This window comes from Rhinolophus sinicus, chromosome 14 (assembly GCF_057876585.1).
Source record: "Rhinolophus sinicus isolate RSI-liver-muscle chromosome 14, RSI-T2T, whole genome shotgun sequence".
In the NCBI taxonomy this organism is placed as follows: Eukaryota; Metazoa; Chordata; class Mammalia; order Chiroptera; family Rhinolophidae; genus Rhinolophus; species Rhinolophus sinicus.
This window is the reverse complement of record NC_142514.1, coordinates 50,678,653-50,698,583: the sequence shown is the minus strand read 5'-3', so window position 1 is coordinate 50,698,583 and position 19,931 is coordinate 50,678,653. Positions and strand designations below refer to the sequence as shown.

The following is a 19,931-nucleotide window of genomic DNA, read 5'->3' as shown; positions in this document are numbered from 1 at the left end:
TCACAGGCTGTGCTCCGGCCCAACACTCCACTATCACTGCTGGCCACTCCCACCATTAAACTCTGGGCTCCACCAGGTCATAATTCATTCTGTTCCTCTTGTATATCTTGCTCTTTCTCACTACTGAGTCTTCACACAAGCCATTTCCTTGTCTAAAACAGGCTTCCCAAGCCTTCTTAACCTGGCTATCTACTATTCATTACCCAGGTTTCACCATCTGTGTGATTTCCTCCAGGAAGCCTTCCCTGACATGCCCTCGCCCCGTGACTTACATTATACAACAGTTGACCGATTTCACTTTATTGCAAATGCCTGTTCACTTGCCTTCCTTTTCTGCTCCATTATATTGGGAGCTCTATGAAAGTGGAAACCAGGTGTATCTTGCTCACCATTATATCCGCAGTGCTTATCTCAATACCTGCTGCACACAGTAGGAATGGCAGTACCTGTGCATGACAAAAATGAATGAGCAAATGAGGTGGCTTTTTGAGCCTATTTTGAAGCTGTATCTGGGTCAAACTGGTGGGTGTAAAATCCTTTCTTGTCTATTCCGGTCTCTGTGGTGACCTTGGAAGAACTGCCACATGCCTGAGTTTTCATAGCTGTCTATATCTAGTTTGTTTGAAGTTCAGCAGCGCCATGAAGTTCTGTGCTGTGAAGTACAGCAACTCTCCTCAGCAGTAAGAGACTTTTTCATACTTTATTTATGAGACTAGAAGTGCTGATTCTTTCACTGCAAATTCCTTCTTCAACTGATTGATTTTATTTTTTCATAAGCTTAGAATTACTTTTCTAAAACTCTATTTCTTTGATTCTTCTATTCAGTTCTCTGAATGCCCCTGGTTTTTATTACCACTACAGTTGGTAAAACCAGCCAGCTATGCTGCCTGGGTCAAAGTCTTTGTATTTAGTTTAGATTTTCAAACTTCTCTTTTTGATTTAAAAAAACAACCAAAAAGTGCTTGTCTAGACATCAATGATTTGACACATGGGATGACACTATCACTGCCATCTATAATCTCCGTTCTTTGAAGAAAACCCTGAACAATCTGTTCTTTATCTCGATTATCAGTCTCCAATGAGAGGAATGCTTAGATTTCAGAGGGTAAAACCAAATATTTACTTCCCAAAAGTTTTGGCATCATCCACTTTTGAGGACTGATAAATGGACAGGTCATCATCGTCTGAGAAACATACGGGCTTTGGAGTGCAATGGGAATGAGAGAAGTTAGAGTCATGGCTCTGTGACTTCCTCGCTGTGTAAATGTTGTCATTTTACTAAACTCTCTAAGACTCATTTCCCCCAATTATTTATTGAAGTGGTTTACCATAGTACCTACAATAGGGTTAATTTGAGCGTTTATTGAGGATGCATATGAAGTGTCTTTCACACAATTTGTTATTGTGGACAGTTTGAGTTAAGTTACAGTTCCTGTTTGCAATGAAGCAACACCTGTAGCAGAGTTTAGAGCAATAATATCCTGTTAAATAATCTCAATCTGAATGATACATGTTGATCCTGGTAATCTTTGTAAATGGCCCTTTGGCTAAAGCATACCCTGGGAGCTATCTGTGCAGGTTGGGGTATCAACATGATCCAAACTTTACCCATCTTCACTTATGGTGGTCAGAGTATTAGTGAGGAGATTATAACTAACATTCAAAGGCTCCTGCTACATGACATATCACAACCCTTGGCCTTCAGCTTTCAAGATTATCTGATGTCAGGTGATGTGATTATTGTAATTTTTTTCTGAACTTAATTCTTGAGATATGAAATGACATATTCCCCCAATACGACTCTGCCTCCAAATAAAATTACATTTGCGTCTAAAATCTTGAATCTGAAAGTAGAATATGGATACAACACTGCTCAGACTGAGCTCAGCATTTGTAGTGGCCTAAAGATTTTCTGAAGTTAGAGCTTCTTACCTGCTGACATAGATGGGAAGCACTCTCTACTTAAGTACTGTGGTCAAGATTTCTATTTAAATGATGCTCCGTTAATTTTTAAATACTTAATAAAGTGGTGTATCTGATTAGGCTCTTTAATGGCTAAAAATGGCAAAGAGCTTCTGCTCAAAGGAAGACACTTTAATTATCTATAGCTGCTTAATAAGCCAGCTACAACAATGGCCCTGTCAGACACATACTGATGTGAGCAAAATAACCCTTAAATACAGGTGGAATTTGTGACTTCCTTCTGACCAATAATATATGGCAAAAACAATGAGCTTTCATTCCATTGGTTAGGTTTATTACATGGCAAAGGTGATAGGATGTCACCTTTGATTATGTTATATTATATGTGCTTCTGTCTTAGCAGATTTGAGCAAGAAGAAAACAGTCACATGTGACGTGCTATGGAAAAGACCATGTGGCTGGGAACTGTCGGTGGCCTACAGACCTGAGAGAAGTCTTCAGCCATCAGTGAGTAAGAAGCCAAGGCCGAGGTACAGAGCTGCTTGGAAATGGATTCTGCCAATGAACTGAATGAGCTTGGAAGTGGATTCTTCTCTAGTCAAGGTTTGGATGAGATGGCAACTTGTGTAACACCTTCACTGAAGTATTTTGAGATCCTGTGCAGAAGACCCACCTAGGCTATTACCTGACTCCTGACCCAGGGCAACTGAGAGAGAATAAATGTGTGTTGTTTTAAGCTGCTGCTGTTTGTGGTAATTTGTTACATAGCAATAAAAATTAATACTGTGGCTTGAAATAAAAATGATTTGTTATTCTTCATGGGTTTTTTTTTTTTTTTTTGGGGGGGGGCTCATGTGGTGTCAGCTGGGGTAATCATGTGGGTGCTTTCAGCTGGGAGCCTAGATGGAACATATGGGATGGTCTCACATATCCCCTCTACTCTTTTTCACATGTTTCTCCAACAGAAAGATTGGACTTCTTTCATGGGGCTCAGAGATCAAAGAGAGGAGTGTAAGTTGCCAATTCTCTTAAGGCTTGGACTTAGAAGTCTTAGAACCTCCCTTCCGTCATACTTTGTTGGGAAAGGCAAGTCATAGGCTATTCCAGTTTCAAGACAGAGAAAATATTTTCCACTTCTTAATATGGGAGCATCATGAACAGCCTAGAATGGGAGAATATTTGTAGGCAATTGCCACAACCCACCAGAACATGTGAACTTGGCCAAATGCTTCTGTTTTCTCATTTGCAAGATGGGGATAATAATAGTCCCTCCCTTAGAGTGTTGTTATGCATATGCCTAAAGTGACCCCCCCCATGATGCCTATCTCCTCATGTTCACAATTATGTAGAAGCAAGCTGTGACTTGCTTCTAACCAATGGTATATGACAAAGGTAATGAGATGTCAGTCTGGTGATTATGTTACACTATTTAAGACTCTGTCTTGACAAAGTGGGGCTTGAGCTCTACATGAGCTCGATGAAGTAAGCAGCCATATTGGAGAAGCCCACATGGCAACGAGTTGGAAATAGCCTTGGAAGTATGGGTGGCCTCTAGGACCCAAATACAGTATCCAGCCAACATCCAGCAAAAGTTTGGGGCCCACAGTGATATAAGGAAATAAATTCTTCCAACAACTTGAATGACCTTAAATCCTTCCCTAGAGGAGTCTCCAAATGAGAATGAGACGATCTGAGAAAGAAGAATAAAACTGGAGGCATCACACTACCTGACGTGAAACTATACTGCAAGGCTATAGTAATCAAAACAGCGTGACATTCACATAAAAACAGACACATGGATCAATGGAACAGAATAGAGAGTTTAGAAATAAACCCACATCTATATGGTCATTTAATTTATGACAAAGGAGGCAAGAATACACAATGGGGTAAAGAAAGTCTATTCAATAAGTGGTATCAGAAAACCTGGAGAGATACATGCAAAAAAAAAAAAAAAAAAAAAGGAAAGGGAAAGGAAGGAAAGAAGGAAGGGAAACTGGACCACCTTCTTATTCCATATATAACAATAAACTGAAAATGGATTAAAGACTTAAATGTAAGTCCCCAAACCATAGAACTCCTAGAAGAAAACGTAGGTAGTAAACTCTCTGACATTGCTCTTAGTAATTTTTTTTTCTGATATATCTCCTCAAGCAAGGGAAACAAAAAATTAACAATTGGGACCACATCAAACTAAAAATTTGTTTGTATAGTAAAGGAAATCATCAACAAAATGAAAAGAGAGCCTACTGAATTGGAGAAGATATTCACCAATGATACAACTGATAAAGGTTCATATCCAAAATTTACAAATAACTCATACAACTCAACACCAAAAAAACAAACAATCCAATTAAAAAATGGGCAGAGTACCTGAATAGATATTTCTCCAAAGAGGACATACAGATGGCTAACAGATATATAAAAAGATGCCCAACGTCACTAATCAGCAGAGAAATGCAAATATAAACCACAGTGAGGTATCACCTCACACCTGTCAGAATGGCTACCATCAATAAATCAACAAACAACAAGTGTTGATGAAGATGTGGAGAAAAGGGAACCCTCGTGCACTATTGGTGGGATTGCAGATTGGTGCAGCCACTGTGGAAAACAGTTTGGAGGTTCCTCAAAAAATTTTTAAAAACTACCTTATGACCTACCAATTCCACTTCTAGGTATTTATCCAAAGAAATCCAAAAAACTAATTGGAAAAGATGTATGTACTCCTATGTTCACTAGAGCACTATATGTATATATATGCACAAACACACACAACAGAATAGTACTTGGCCATAAAAAATGAAATCTTACCATTTGCAACAACATGGATGGACCTAGAGGGTATTATGCTAAGTGAGATAAATCAGACAGAGAACTAAAAATATCATATCATCTCACTTACATGTGGAATCTAAAGAACAAAATAAGTAAATGAACAACAAACAACAACAAAACAGAAACAGACTTATAGATACAGAGAACAAACTGATGGTTGCCAGATGGGAGGGGTTTGAGAGACTAGGTGCAAAAGGTGAAGGAATTAAAAGTACAAATTGGTAGTTACAAAATAGTCATGTAAAGTACAGCATAAGGAATATAGTCAATAATAATATAATAACTGTACATAGGGCCAGGTGGGCACTAGACTAATCAGGGAGATCACTTCATAAATTGTATAAATGTCTAACCACTATGCTGTACACCTGAAACTAATATAAAATAATATTGAATGTCAACTGTGATTGGAATAAACAATTGCCTAGAAATCTCCCCAGCCAGATCCAGGGTTATTCAGGAACTTTTTCTATCTTTCAAGTAACTTTACTGGCACTCTCAATCTTTCTGCCAATATTTAAATGGCCTACCTTTTTTCTAGTCTCCCATAGCAATTTCCCCAGTTTTCATTCTTCTTTGATTAATGATTGGCTCACCATTCAGGCTTCTGCCAGCTACCTGGTCACAATGCCAATGCCATATACTTTATTTTGGAAACTGCACCAAAGTTCCAGCATCTGAACAACTGCCCCTGAGGAGCTTTATCCCCAACTGGGATCAATCGAGGAGATAGGGTCCTAAACTTGGAGCTGATTTCATAATGGGATGTGACTTTTGGGGAAGAAATAAATGCATTTTTGCAGGTGGGGGAGGTGTGAATTGTGGTGGCCGAGTCCAGAGATGGATGGACGCCATGTGTCATTATCAACACTTCCTTCCACCCCTGTACACATATGCCACCCTTGCCATCAAAGGTGGAGTCTTTTTCCTCTGTCATGAAACCCTGGTCTCAGAACTTGCTGGAATGCAGCTGAAATGACATCCTGGGCCCAAGTGTTAAGAAGACTGGCATCTCCTGCTTTCAACCTCTTGGAAGACAGTCATTAAACTAATATATGTCAAGAGGCCACACCCTAGAGGATAAGATGCTTTTGCAATCATTTCAGGCCCAGCTGACTTCTCAGTTGAATGCAGCCTCACTCGTCCCATATAACACACAAAAGCTACCCAGTTTAACCCAGTCAATGCACTGACTTGTGAGAAATAATACATTATGCAATATATCACTAAGTTTTAGAGTGGTTTTTAAAAGGCAGCAACAGATCCCTGACACAAATCTTGACCAAGCCATCACATGCAACAGTTATACTACACGTCAGTTAAAACTGTGGTTCCCTCATGCATAGTTCTGCCTTATATATAATCACACCACTAACACAGTTACTTGTAGACATCAAAATAAAGTATCGGAATAAGGTGGGATTTAAAATAGTTTCTTCAAGTAGTTAGGGATTCATTAAACATATTTGATTAGAATGAGTCAAGACCAAAGACTCAGTAAGAACTATATCAGGGCTTCATAAATGTGTAGTAATTGATTACGTAATATCCTGTTTGTTATAAGGCAGTTGTACATTTCTCAACAAATACATACCAAAAGGTTAGGTGACTGATATCAAACACTAATAATGTACCTACTTGTTATACTTTTATTCATATAATTTATTCACATACCGTGTTTCCACGAAAATAAGACCTAGCCGGGCGATCAACTCTAATTTGTCTCTTGGAGCAAAAATTAATATAAGAACTGGTCTTATATTATGCTAGATAAAAGCCGGTCTTACATTATAGTAAAATAAGATGGGATCTTATATTAATTTTTGCTCCAAAAGATGCATTAGAACTGATGGTCTGGCTAGGTCTTATTTTCGGGGAAACACGGTATTAGAATGGAGGCTGGACTAGTATGCTTAGGGAAAGCTCAGATTAAATTGCCCTCCTATTTATTTATTTTTCTCATTAGGATCTATCTTCATTAGCTGAAAAAACAGTTAATAATAACCAAGCAGAGGTTATGTTTTAGACATAAAAATTATATAACTAACAAAGCTCTACAAACTATAAGTTAAGAAAATATAATCCCTATCCACAATCAAATATAAACATACTCAGATAATCATATGCTTTTCCTACGAGGAAACTGAGTTTCAGGGAGATCAGGTATCTTTTCCAAGATTGCATCCAATTCTGTCTGTACCAGAATTCCATGCATTTCTCCTTTTCTTTCCCTATGTGTACCACAGTATCTCCTAGAAATGGAGGTACTCTGTAAAGTATGAAACCTCAGAATATAACATTGAACAGACACTGGTGAAAGGTGAGTAGTTTTTTACAGTAGCCATCGTCTAACGTAACTCTAGAAGGTACTAGTCTCTTACAGAGCATACTATCACTTTTCATTATTAATCACTTGTTATGGTTGCCTTCATTTTCTGTAACATTGGAAGTTCCAGTACAATGGCTCAATTCTTAATTATCCTAGGCCAGCTTACTCATCTCTCAAGAAAAAAACACATCAAGGAGTGGGAAAAACAAATGTCATCTAATAAAAATATTGCTACCTTTCACTTAGTGTTTACTATGTGCTCCCAACAATTCTATATCTAAGAAATTTATATATAATAATTTCTATATCTAATGACTTATATCACTTATTGTTACTAGGGTGACATGGGAAGAGAGAATTGCCCTAAAAATCAAGACAGACAGCAAGCAGCAAGATAGGTCATGTGACTGTAAAAGCCTATGGTAATGAAATCACTGTGCCCAGATGGCTAATTTATCTGGATACACCACCAGTAAACAAAGCAGAGGAGAGAACCATGGATCATTATTTACCAAATCTATTTTAGGGAGCTTGAAAAAATTTTAGCTTCCTGGTTCACACCCTCAGAGATTCTGATTAATAAGTTGTATCAGTCATGGGTACAGCAAGAACCAAAAGAAGTGATTCAAAGTTTATGAAGGAAATATTTTAAAAACCAAATTAGTGCAAAAAAAAAAAAAAAGACAAGATGACACACTATCAAAATTTTAAATAAAGTGCCATACAGAACCACAATGGAACCTGAGGCAAAAGGAAAAATCAGTATTAATAATTCTGTTTTTATTTTAAAATGTTGATATTGTCTTCCCCATGATTTTTTTTACATTAGTTTCACTTTTAAAAAATAGTGCATTAAAAAGTTATTTATCTTGATTACTGAGTTTTTGGTCACATTCCCTTCTCTTAAATTTTGTGCCCAAGGCATGTGCCTGAGTCTCCTCACTCCACTTGTGTTCTTGACTCAGAGTATGTGATGTCAGCAAATGCGGTACCACTTCTAACTGCTGAGACTCATATCACAGCTTTACTCATTAACAATCCAATAAGTTTGGATTACTTCCTTCGCCTCTATAAAAACTTCTTTCATAGACCTGTTTTGAGAATTAAGTAAAGAATCCTTATGAAACAGTACCATACTGGTACAAATTCAGTTCTCAATACATATGAGCTAGTGTTTTCATGTTTGGCGTTTTAGATTTTTAGATAGTACCTGTGGCAATAAAGAAAATCTCTGTGTTAGGCCTCGTGGTTTCTTTCCAAACCAGCTCTATCCAATAGCATTCTTTGAAATGATGGAAATGTTCTATAATCTATGCCATTCAATATGGTATCCACTAGCCATGTGGTTTGACACGTGACTAGTACAACTGAAGAACCAAAACTTTTAATTTTATATCATGTTAATTGATTTAAAGAGCCACAGATGGCTAGTAGATACTTTATTGGACAGCACAGGTATAGACCCCTGAGAATATCACTTTACTATTTAAATACCATAAGGAAAAGGGAGAATTGATGTGAAAGCACTTACTAAAAGACTTGTCACAAAGAAGTTCCTTAACTAAAGGCTATTTCTCCCTGACCCAAACTCAAAGGACGAAACTTTTCTTACCACCGAAGCTTTTGCTGATTTTCCTACACAGATTACATCTAAAGTCCGCAGTCTTTGCAGTAGTCTCCAAAGTAGGAGACACAAACCAAGAAATGTACAACACCATTCACCAAGGGCAGGGAGAAAATAGAGTACATGATATTTAGTTTTAATATCGATGTGAGGAAGAAATTAACTTTTGTAACATTTAGTAGATGGGCCAACCTCTGCCTCACCTTGCCTTACTCTATCTCTGCCTTATCAGTTTTCACGCTGCCCGAGCTATTTCAGAAAATCATCCCTGAAAAGAATAAAAACACCACAGGACAGAAGTGTTGACAGTGCCATTCTTACTGGGTGGTTGGTGTACTAACACATCACATTTTTCATTCTATGGGATGACATCATATGGTTAATTGCATTTAAAACTAAAGATTTTTAAAAGAGCAAAATCTTTACCATACTATGTGATAAAATGGGAATTAGCTGTAAAATCTTTCTTACTCACAAAATTTTGTTGGCTATCTTTCGGCAATATGGTGAAAAGAGCTGTTGACCCTAAAGGTGAATTATGTGTTTTTATTTTACAAAAGGCAACAGTTCCAAGTTTGCTGATATTTTTTCTGGTATGACAAGTGGCTGTCCGGTAGCAGCTACCTATCAGATCTTTAATAAATAAACTCTTTGAATACATACTTTCAAGGTAAACGTAATGTCTCAACAATAAACAAGAAAACAATTACTTTCGAAAGAAATTCTTGCTGTGGAGGTAGTATTTGGAAAATAGATACTTAATAATGTTTCCATCCATCTTTGGTGTTGCTGCCAAAAATGTCTATCACCCATAAAAACGCTCCTATCTGCAGACTCTACAACCACCAAAATATAATTTTTTAACCATTTTTGAAACCCATTTTTAAAAATTTAAGAGTACCACATTTTACAATTAAGTTGAAAAACAACCAATTGAATCAGAGAAGAAGGAAATGTATAAGATGAAACAACAAACTTCATAATTGGTCAAGAAACTTAAATATCCTGTGCAATAATTTTCAAGTACATTTGATGATGCCTTTCTGCCATTTGGATTTATAAATCTTTTCCAACTACGACAGCAAGAAAAATGAGGAATAAAAAAAATGAAACCAGAATTAGAACTTTACATTGCTATGTCACAGAATTAAAAATCAATGAGGCATATTCAATTACATTGCTCCCCCAAATTATAATCTATTTATGAATTGATAATATTTATTGAAAGTAAAAATGATTTTATATCTTTAATAATATTTTACCTTATTCCCTTAAAGTGTCTATTTGTATGTATCATTTATGATCATTTGTATGTATCATTATGATCGATATTATATGATCATTTGTATGTATCATAATATTCATTATATATTACTACCATGAGATATGTAGTTTTTTTAAAAAAGTAATCATACATTGGGAAGGTCCAATTTCTTTACTGATACATGTGAATTATCAAAAATGCTTGAATGCTTAGACGGTTTATTTCTTAGTCTACTCTCTAAGTCCTGACTGTCTAATTAGGTTTAAAGAGCCTTGGGGCACATGCATTTTTTTGTAGTTCCCCTCAAAGACTTTAGGATATTGTTGAATATATAAGAATAATAGGCAACAATAAAAATAGCTATTACTTATCAAATTCTATGCCAGAAATGACATTGGTGATTTACAATATAGTACAAGCTGCCAAGGAATACTTTGGTTAAACTATACAGCATATCTATGAGGTAGATGATATGATCCCCTTATGATATACCAAAAAACTAAGAGTCAAAGCAGCTAAATAACTTTCTCATATTTACAAAGCTACTAAGTGACAAACTTGCGATTTAAATACATTTCTTTCAGGATGTGAATAACAATATTACTAATATAATAACTGTAGTCATAATAATGACTAAGGCTTGTTGAGTTTTTGTTACATGTCAGGATTCTAAGTGCTTCGCATTGTATCATATAATCCTTACAAGAATTCTATGAAGTACTATTATAATTATCCTAATTAGAGTTTAGTAATTAGAATGTAAAATACAATTTAAATAACTAAATTAAGCTAGTATTTAGGAAATGCAACATTCAAACCTGCTGCCCCCAAAGACAAAGCTCTTTCCATTACGGCAGTTTTCTTCTTGCAGGTTGATTGACATTCACCAACAATAATAGCATCATTGTCAATTTTCTCATTCTCAGATCATGTCTAGATTTTTGTACTTTTAATAAATTATGCAAAGAGCTAAGATTAATGAAGCTCAAAATGGTGAAGTCCAAAGCCAGAGAGATAAATTTGAAAATTGAAAAATATGTCCACACAAATTCAGTTCTGGACTTCTTTAGATAATTTCAGCATACGTGTTTTTTGTTTACTTGTTCAATACAGCTTTGGAATTGTCTCACTTCTCCATTTCACTGAGCACGTGTATAGGTAGGCATGATATGAAGGAGAGTTCTCGTCATAATTAGACAATAATAATGCCTAAGATATTCAGTGTAAAATATGTGGCAAGTTGGTTAGCTCTTATGTAAATCTTTCTTTTTTATTCAGTGCCACTATGTGAATTTTGCATCCTTGGCTTTTTACCTTGTAGCATCCTGGAATTTGAGTCACTTGCAAAAAAATTAGATATGAATACTGTAGGTCATCTATTTACAATTGTCTTAACAATCTACCCGACATAGCTCGTATTAGCTATTGATTGAATGGTCTTCAAGGGAAATGGAATGTAAGATGCACTGCGAGGCAGACACACATTCTACTTACCACAGTGAAAATCCTTCTGTTAGATGTTGAGGAATCCTGAATTTAGACCGGTCTGTGCTTTTCCCCATAGAGTCTGTGAACATTCACTATGACTGTGCAGTTTCATTGCTGTTGAAAGAAAATGTAGTCTCAATTCACTGATTATGATGCTATGCTGTATTAATAGGCCTCCTATTATGCTAAACCAGCTGGACACACTTGACTAACTCTGAACTGCAGTAGATGAATATGTTAGCTGTCTGGCCCAAGTTCTAACTTTCCATCTGTGAGTTGGCCCCATTTGCTAATATTGCTACTTGGGAGATTAATAAACAAAGTTAGAAGAGTGTTTATAAGAGCAGTGGAAAGGCAGGCACAGAAAGGGAAGATAAAAAAGCACTTGAAGATACAGTTGTTACTATTCATTAGGCTTTTCAAACTTAGATCTCTTAGATATGAGAAACAACATAGGGGATCTCCATAAAAGCTACAGAAGAAGGATTTCCAACTCAGTTCAATTTAATTCAACAAATATTGATTCACGATCCCCCACTAGGGGTAAATACAAATGTGATATTCTTCTTTAGTATAATACATATTGTTGCATACAGCCACAGATTAATTAACCCTGGATATGACCTTTCAAACAAGTATCTGGGACAAAACAAACATCTGACAAGTCCAGGACTTTTTTTTTTTCTTCAGATTCTCATTCATTCTCATTCTCTCATATTCACTCTCTCTCTCTCTCTCTCTCTCTCTCTGTCTCCCCCCACCCCACAAACACAGAGCTTACCTTTTAGTTATCAATCTTATTTACAAAGGGAAATCAAACATATCATGAGGGTAAATATTTCCATGGTTTGATGTTTTTTTTTTCAAAAACAAAAATGTCAGTTGAGAAGAATTACATCATTGAACAACAGTGAAAATAACTTTTAGTCACTAAAACACTTCATGTACTTTGCAAACAATATTATTTCTTACTAATATTCTGATATGCAACAATGCTCTGTTATATTAGACATACATGAATTCGATTAAGAAACATATTAATTAATTACACTGTAGAGACCATTATGTGAACTTCTGGTATAGTCAAAGGAGAATAAATATATTCTGATTCCCAGGAATTTGCAATGTGAGCAATGGCTTCACTACCCTTTTCTTAAGATAATATTTCATGAAAATTTTAATGAACACCTACTGAGGACCCACTGTCAAGCTCTGAATGTTTACCAAGAGAAGAAAAGTTGAAAAAGCATGTGTTTATAAGATTATATGGTGAGTATAATAATAGATGTAAAACCAAGGGAAACAGTTAAGAAAAGTTGTGAGACAAGATTTCAAAGAAGAGCTGAGTTAATCTACTCCTTTAAGATAAAGGAATTCACTGGCAGGAGAGAAAACAGGAAGAAATTTCAGGCCCAGCAAAGCTGAGAGATAATGATAGATAATACTTATGGAGTAACTGCTGGGCATTTTACTAAAATTCTAAGCATGAACCAGCTCATTAAATCTCAATTTAGAAAAAAATCTTAAACAGTAGGCAATCAGTTTTCAATTGTAAAAACTAGGATGCTAAATCTCAGATAGGTTAAATAACTTGCCAAAGATCACAGAATTAGAAAATGGTAATGCCATGATTTAAATCAAGAGAGTATGACCCCAGAACCAATGCTTTTAAACAATATATTATACTCCTTCCCAAAGGTTCTGAGATGTAAAACAGCATGATGTTTCCAAGAAAGTCAATGAGGTACTTGCTTAAAGTAGAATGTACATAAATCTGTATGTATGTATGTTATCTGTATCTATCATATTGTTTAACCTTGGTTTCTGAGAAATTATTTTAGACACACTATAATAATTGTTTTTAGTGCTTTTCACCAAACATTAGACTCTAAACTACTTGAAAAAGAAATTGACTTTTTCATCTCTACTTCTCACTAGCACTGAATGAAATATAACACTCTCCCCGCTCCCTTTTTTTAACCTATCCAGGATCTATCCATTCTTGTGCCAAGAACATCTTCTAATTTGTATTAAGAAATCACTCCTCTTCTCTTAATCCGTGAGTTTGGTGAAGCTAACATTACCTCCAATGGGGATATAGCAACCAGCCTGAATTAAGACTACCATATACCTCTAAACAGAGATCGGCTTCATAAATGGCATGTGACTCAATCATAGCCAATGAGAATTGCTTTTGGGGTTTATGGGGGTATACTTGGGGAGAAATAATTACGCTTTCTGCTCAGAATAGTATGTAAGGCAGGAGCTATTGTCAGTCATTTTTCAGATGCATTTTGGCAACAATTTGTATTCTGCCTAAGTATAAAAAAAACAATAACGAAAGATATATGACATTACTTGAGTCCCAAGTGTGGATAGTAATTGAAACTAAATTGACCTGGGAGTTTTCACTTATGTGAGTTAATACAAATGTTTCTTGTTTAGGCAAGTTTAAGAATGACTTTCTGTTAGCTGAATATGAAAGACTCCTGAACAATACACTGATACACACACACACACACACACACACACACACACACACACACGTTACTATGGTAAGCAGATTCTGACATGGTCATATATTATTTTCCTACAGCTGCTGTAACAAATTACCACAAACTTGGTGGCTTAAAACAACAAATATTTATTCTTTCATAGTTCTGGACGCTAGAAGTCCAAAATCAGTACCACTGGGCCAAAATCAAAATGCTGGCCGTGCCTTCCTCCCTCTGGAGGCTGCCGGGGAGAACAGGTCCTTTGCCTCCTCCAGCTTCTGTCGGCTGTTGATATTCCTTGGGTTAAGGCTGCATCATCCCAATTTTAAAGGCCAGCATTTTCAAATCTCTCTGTGTTCCCCCTTCATATCTCCTTTTCCTCTCTGTATAAAATCTCCCTCTGGCTCGCTTTTATAAGAATACATGTATTGTTTTTAGGGTCCACCGAGATAATCCAGGACAATCTCTGCATTTCAAGATCCTTAATGACATCTGCAAAGACTCTTATTTTGCCATATCAGGTAATGCTTACAGGTTCTAAGGATCCCAATGGCCCCCCACATCCTGGTGGTCATACTCATGTGTTATATCCTCCCCTGAATGGGGGCTGGATCTAGGAATTTGCTTCTAATAAAGAGATTATAACAAAAGTGATGTGATGCCACTTCTGTGATTAGGTTTATAAAACAGAGATATCCATCTTGCTGGTCTTCTCTTTCCATTGCTGCCTTGGCTTACATTCTTTGAGGAAATAAGCTGTCCTATTGGATCGGTCTATGCGGCAAGGAACTGAGGGAGAACTGTGACCAATAGCCATTGAGAACCTGAGACTTTGTACAATAAACAGTCCATGAAGAACGGGATTTTCCAACACCTACATGAATATGCTTGGACACAGAATCCTTCCCTAGTTGAATCTTGATGAATACACTCTAGCTAACATGTTGATTACAGTCCGTAAGACACCCTGCAGCAAAGCACTCTGTTCAGCCATTCCCAGATTCCTGACTCACTGTGAGATGAGAAACGTTGGTTTAAAACACTAAGTTTTGAGATAATTTGCTAGGTAGGAAGTGACAAATAACTAACAAGGCACTAAGTAAATATTCATTGAATAAAGTGATAAATGAACAAGACTTATAAATGTGAATAGTTACTTGGTCTATGTGTGGCAGAAACTAGGTAACAGCAGGAGAAAGGTGTGAACTGGAAAAGGTTCAGGTCCAGTAATTAATCAATGGTGATTTGTAACTCTCGCAGAAATGGTACTGTTCTGTGTTACCGAAAGGAACAAACTTTATCTGGGCATAAATTAAAAGTAAAATGTTTACTACAGAGTGCATCTACATGAGACCTTTGATCAACTTAGAAAAAGTCACTGCAGTTACTGATCATGTGTTTATGATAATGCCAATGTGCTCTTTATTCCCTTTATTTTCTGAAAACTTATGTGTCTGTCACCTATTTTTTTATAAGAAGAAACTTTAATTTTTCACAGATACAGAACATAAATCCAAAAAATTATGATTGTTTTTATAATCTTTATATCCCTTTATTCCTAACCATTTATAGATATTATAATCTTTTGTGAATCTTCATCCCAGCCATAAGTAAAATACACCCTTCATTTCCAGCTCCTTCTCTTTATCGTGTGTTTTCTCATTTTTCAATTTTTGCTCTTCTATGATGAGATAAAAATTATTAATGTGTGAAGGGTTCACATAGTCATTTTCTTCTCTTGCACACCTGGCAAGTTACTTGCCTCTGATATCTCTACATATCACTGACCACACGCATTAAGAGGGACTCAGAGGTAGGAGAGCTATTTTCTCAAGAGGCAAATCCTCTAAGTCATCTGCAGCCCACAGCACCTGTCTCAGTGCAGAGAGGGTCAGAACGTCCTTTACAGGGTCCAGATCCACTCCGAGGTGTAATTACTAACCACCAAGATGTCAGAAAGAGCAAATCCAAGTTCTCTGTGGGCTGCCTCTAGCTTGAGCTTCACAGGCACACCTCTGTATACGTCTATAAGGTCGCTTTTCCTAATCAGATCCATGTTACCCACATGAGTGAGCAAAACCACACGTGCTATACCACGCTTTATCATCTCTCTTCAAATTCTTTTGATCTTTGCCACCATCTCACTAGAGACCTCTTCAACAGAGTTAGCATCAAACACAATTGCCACACAATGGATTCTGTCCTGCAGCAATGGGAAGTCATTATAGTTACCATGACCTGGTGTGATTGGTTTGGTGAAATTAAACTGGTATGTGTCAGAAATGTGGCCGTTTAAGATGTAGAGTATGTCACCCATGCAGATTCCTTCTTCTTCATCCAGCCCCATTGAGTTACACAGAATAAATGGCAGGGACTTGCCATCCTTCCCATCTTCAATGGAATATGTCCTGTACTGCTCAGTTATCCCAGTTGTATCAGAGCCCACCAAAGCCTGGTGGGTTACATGGCCTCGGAAAATAGATTTGACTGAGTTGAAAAAGCTAGACTACCCAGCTCCAATTGGACCCAGGAGCAGAATGAACTAGGTGAACTAGGTCTCTATATGGTTTGGAAGTTCTTATGGCAGACAATAAGCTCTCCCCGAGCTCAGTGACCCCTTTTATCTTCTTTGTGTCCAATAAATCTTCACATCGAAAAACTTCATATTCTTGGAAGGAAATATTGTGCAATTCAGGTAGTTTTAATTTTTAAATTATTTTTAAGTTCATAGTCACCTCTTTTTTCTGTAGATTTATGTGGAATTCCAAATTCTTATAGTGACATGGATTTTCAGCAAACAATTTAATTGGTCTATATGGTCCTATTTTATATCCTGAAATTTCAGTCTCTTGAAAGGCAAACAGCAGGATGGAAACTGGCTTTTCTCTCTGGTAATTCTCTGACATATATACCCAGTAACATGATCACCATAAATCACTATTAGAGTAGGCCCTTGATTACAGCATATCTCAAACAAATCCCTAGTGGAGAATTCATGGACACTAGCCTTAGAGAGAAGGCTAAACTGCTTTCCTCCCACAACGATCTGCAGTTTCTTTTCTTGTATCCATGTCAAAGAAGTTGCCATTGCCATATTTCTCAACCTGTTTGTAGAATCTGTATGAGGGCTGAAGCTGAGGGTAGCTGCTCTACCTGGATAGCTAGGCAGGCATAAAATGATAGCAGAAAATTCTTCAGCAACCTCGAGTCTTTAGAATAAGAGCAAAGGAAACTGAAACTCAGCGTGGCCCGGCCCAGTTGACAGTGTGCCAACTTCCCTCCAGGTTCAGTGCAGCTTGCCAAAGAGTCCAAAACACGAGAGGGACAAGGATTGGTGAGGAGAAAAAGTGTCCTTTATTCTAGATGCTGGCAGCTAGGAAAGATGGCCTGTCACCTATTATTGTATAACAAACAACCACAAAAATTTCAGTGAAAAACAACCTTAGGCATTTATTTTGCTGACACATCTGTGTTTTGAATGTGCGGGCTGTGGCTCAGATGATGTAGACAAATGTCAGCCGAGCAGCTCTAATCTGCAGGTTAAACTAGATCTGATCAATGACCCTCACACCCTCTTCCTGGGACTGGTGGGCTAGCCAGGGCATATTTTTTCCATGGCATTAGCAAGACAAGCAAAAGCGTTTAATGGCTCTTACAAAGAGTTGACAGATAAAATACAGAATGCACAGTTAAATTTGAAATCCAGATAAACAACTTTTTTTTTTAAGCATATGTACACCTCATGCAATATTTGGGACATACATATATACTAAGATATAGTCATTGTTCATCTGAATTTCAAATTTAACTAGATATCCTGTATTTTTATTTGGTAAATCTGGCAACCCTAATCTTAAGCCATAGGTGTGGAACTGGCATATTATTGCTTCTATTCAAATTTCATTGGCCAAAGAAAGCCGCACGGCAGAGCCCAAAGTAAGGGGGCAGGTGCATACATGCCCTGGAAAGGAGAGAGTGAATATTTTGAACAACAATCTAATCTACCAAAATTTGTCAGTCCTTACAAAAACTAACAAGGCACTAAATAAATATTAGTGTCTTGTTAGTTAATAGAACATGTTAGATATTTTAGACTTGTTTCTTTTACTTAGTTTTGAAAAACCCATGTATAACGTGTCAGTAGTATAAAATGACATTGTATGTTCCATAGGCCATAAAATCGGTATCTTTGCAACCACTGATCTTTTTTTTGTCTTTTCCAGAATGTCGTATAGTTGGATCATACAGTATATAATCATTTCACATTGGCTTTGTTCACTTAGTAAAATGAGTTTAAGTTTCCTCCATGTTTTTCACTACTTGCACGTTCATTTCCTTTAGTGTTGAACAATATGCCATTGTCTGGATGTTGCACAGTTTATTTATCCATTCACTTACTGAAGAGCATCTCAGTTGCTTCCAAGTTCTGGCAATTAGAAATTAAGCTGTCATAAATATCCATGTGCAGGATTCTGTGGGGACGTAAGTTTTCAACTCCTTTGGGTAAATATCAAGGGGTATGACTGCTAGATCCTATGGTAAGAATATGTTTAATTTTCTAAGAAATTGTCAAACTGTCTTCTAAAATGGCTGTATCCTTTTACATTCTCACCAGTGATGAATGAGAGTTCCTCTTGTTCCACATCCTCACCAGCATTTGGCATCATCAGATTTTGGCCATTCTAATAGATGTGTTGTTTTCATGTGCATTTCCCTGATGACATATGATATGAGCATCTTTGACATCTGTATATCGTCTTTAGTGAGATATCTGTTAAAATTTTTGCCCATTTTTTTAATTGGATTGTTTGTTTTTAGGAGGTCTTTGTATATTTTAGATAACAGCCCTATGTCAGATGTGTCTTTTGCAAATATTTTCTCCCAGGCTATAGCTTTCTTCTCATGCTCTTGACACTATCTTTCATAGCACATGAGTGTTTTTTTCTTTTAAGTTTAACGAAGTCCAGCTTATCCATTATTTATCTTATAGATTGTGCCTTTAATGTTGTATCTAAAAAAGTATAACCATACCCAAGGTCATCTGGGTTTCATCCACTTTATATTCTAGATGTTTTGTAGGTTTTCAGTTTACATTTAGGCCCGAGTCTATTTTGAGGTAAGCTTTGTGAAAGGTATAAAGTCTGCTTCTAGATTCTTATTTATTTATTTATTTACTTACTTACTTAGTTCGCATGTGGCTTTTCAGCTGTTCCAGCACCATTTGTTGAAAAGACTATCTTTGCTCCATTGTATTACCTTTGCTCCTTTGTCAAAGATCAATTGACTATTTAAAGTGAGTCTATTTCTGGGCTCTCTATTCTGTACTATTGATCTATTTGTCTATTCATTTGCCGATACCATGTTGTCTTGATTACTGTAGCTTAATAGTAAGCTTAATAGTAAGTCTTAAAGTCAGGGAATGTCACTCCTCCAACTTTGTTCTTCTCCTTCAATATTGACTTGACTATTCTGGGTCCTTTGCCTCTCTTTAGAACCACTATGAACTTTACAACCAGTTTGTCGGTATCCACAAAGTAACTTGCTGAGATTTTGCCTGGGATTGCATTGCGTGTATAGATCGAGTTGGAAAGCACTGAGAAGTTTCTTTTTAAGTATGTTTTTCTATGGATTATTTTATAAAATCAGAGCCCACTCAAACATCTCTGGTAATTTTGATCTACTAACCGAGCTGTTTCACTCTGGCTTAATGGATCATTTTCTCCTGCGCTACTTTGGATGTGGTTTGTGCTCCCTCAGTTCTCGCCGCATGCTCTGGTCTGATATACTTCTCAAAATACAAGATGAAGCATTAGTAATGTTACCTGGCAGCAGGAATCATTCAAAAGCAAAATGATAAGCAAGAACACTAACAATGTGGGAGCGTATCTTGGTTATTTGAATGAGAACACTGTTGTGAAAGGTGCATTTCCCTTTGAACGCCTTATATACATCCATTCACTCATTTATACA

The 19,931-nt window shown here is 36.7% G+C and overlaps 1 long non-coding RNA gene and 1 pseudogene across 1 annotated transcript in view; both read right to left on the bottom strand.

Annotated features, from left to right (window-relative positions):
* LOC141572377 (uncharacterized) overlaps positions 1-19,931 on the bottom strand; it is a 236,051-nt gene that overhangs the window by 55,102 nt on the left and 161,018 nt on the right. Inside the window, exon 4 of the long non-coding RNA XR_012497740.2 lies at positions 11,473-11,580. This is a non-coding gene — a long non-coding RNA (uncharacterized LOC141572377). The remainder of the gene's footprint in view (positions 1-11,472; positions 11,581-19,931) is intronic.
* Positions 15,557-17,055, bottom strand: LOC109460853 (interferon-induced protein 44 pseudogene; annotated as a pseudogene).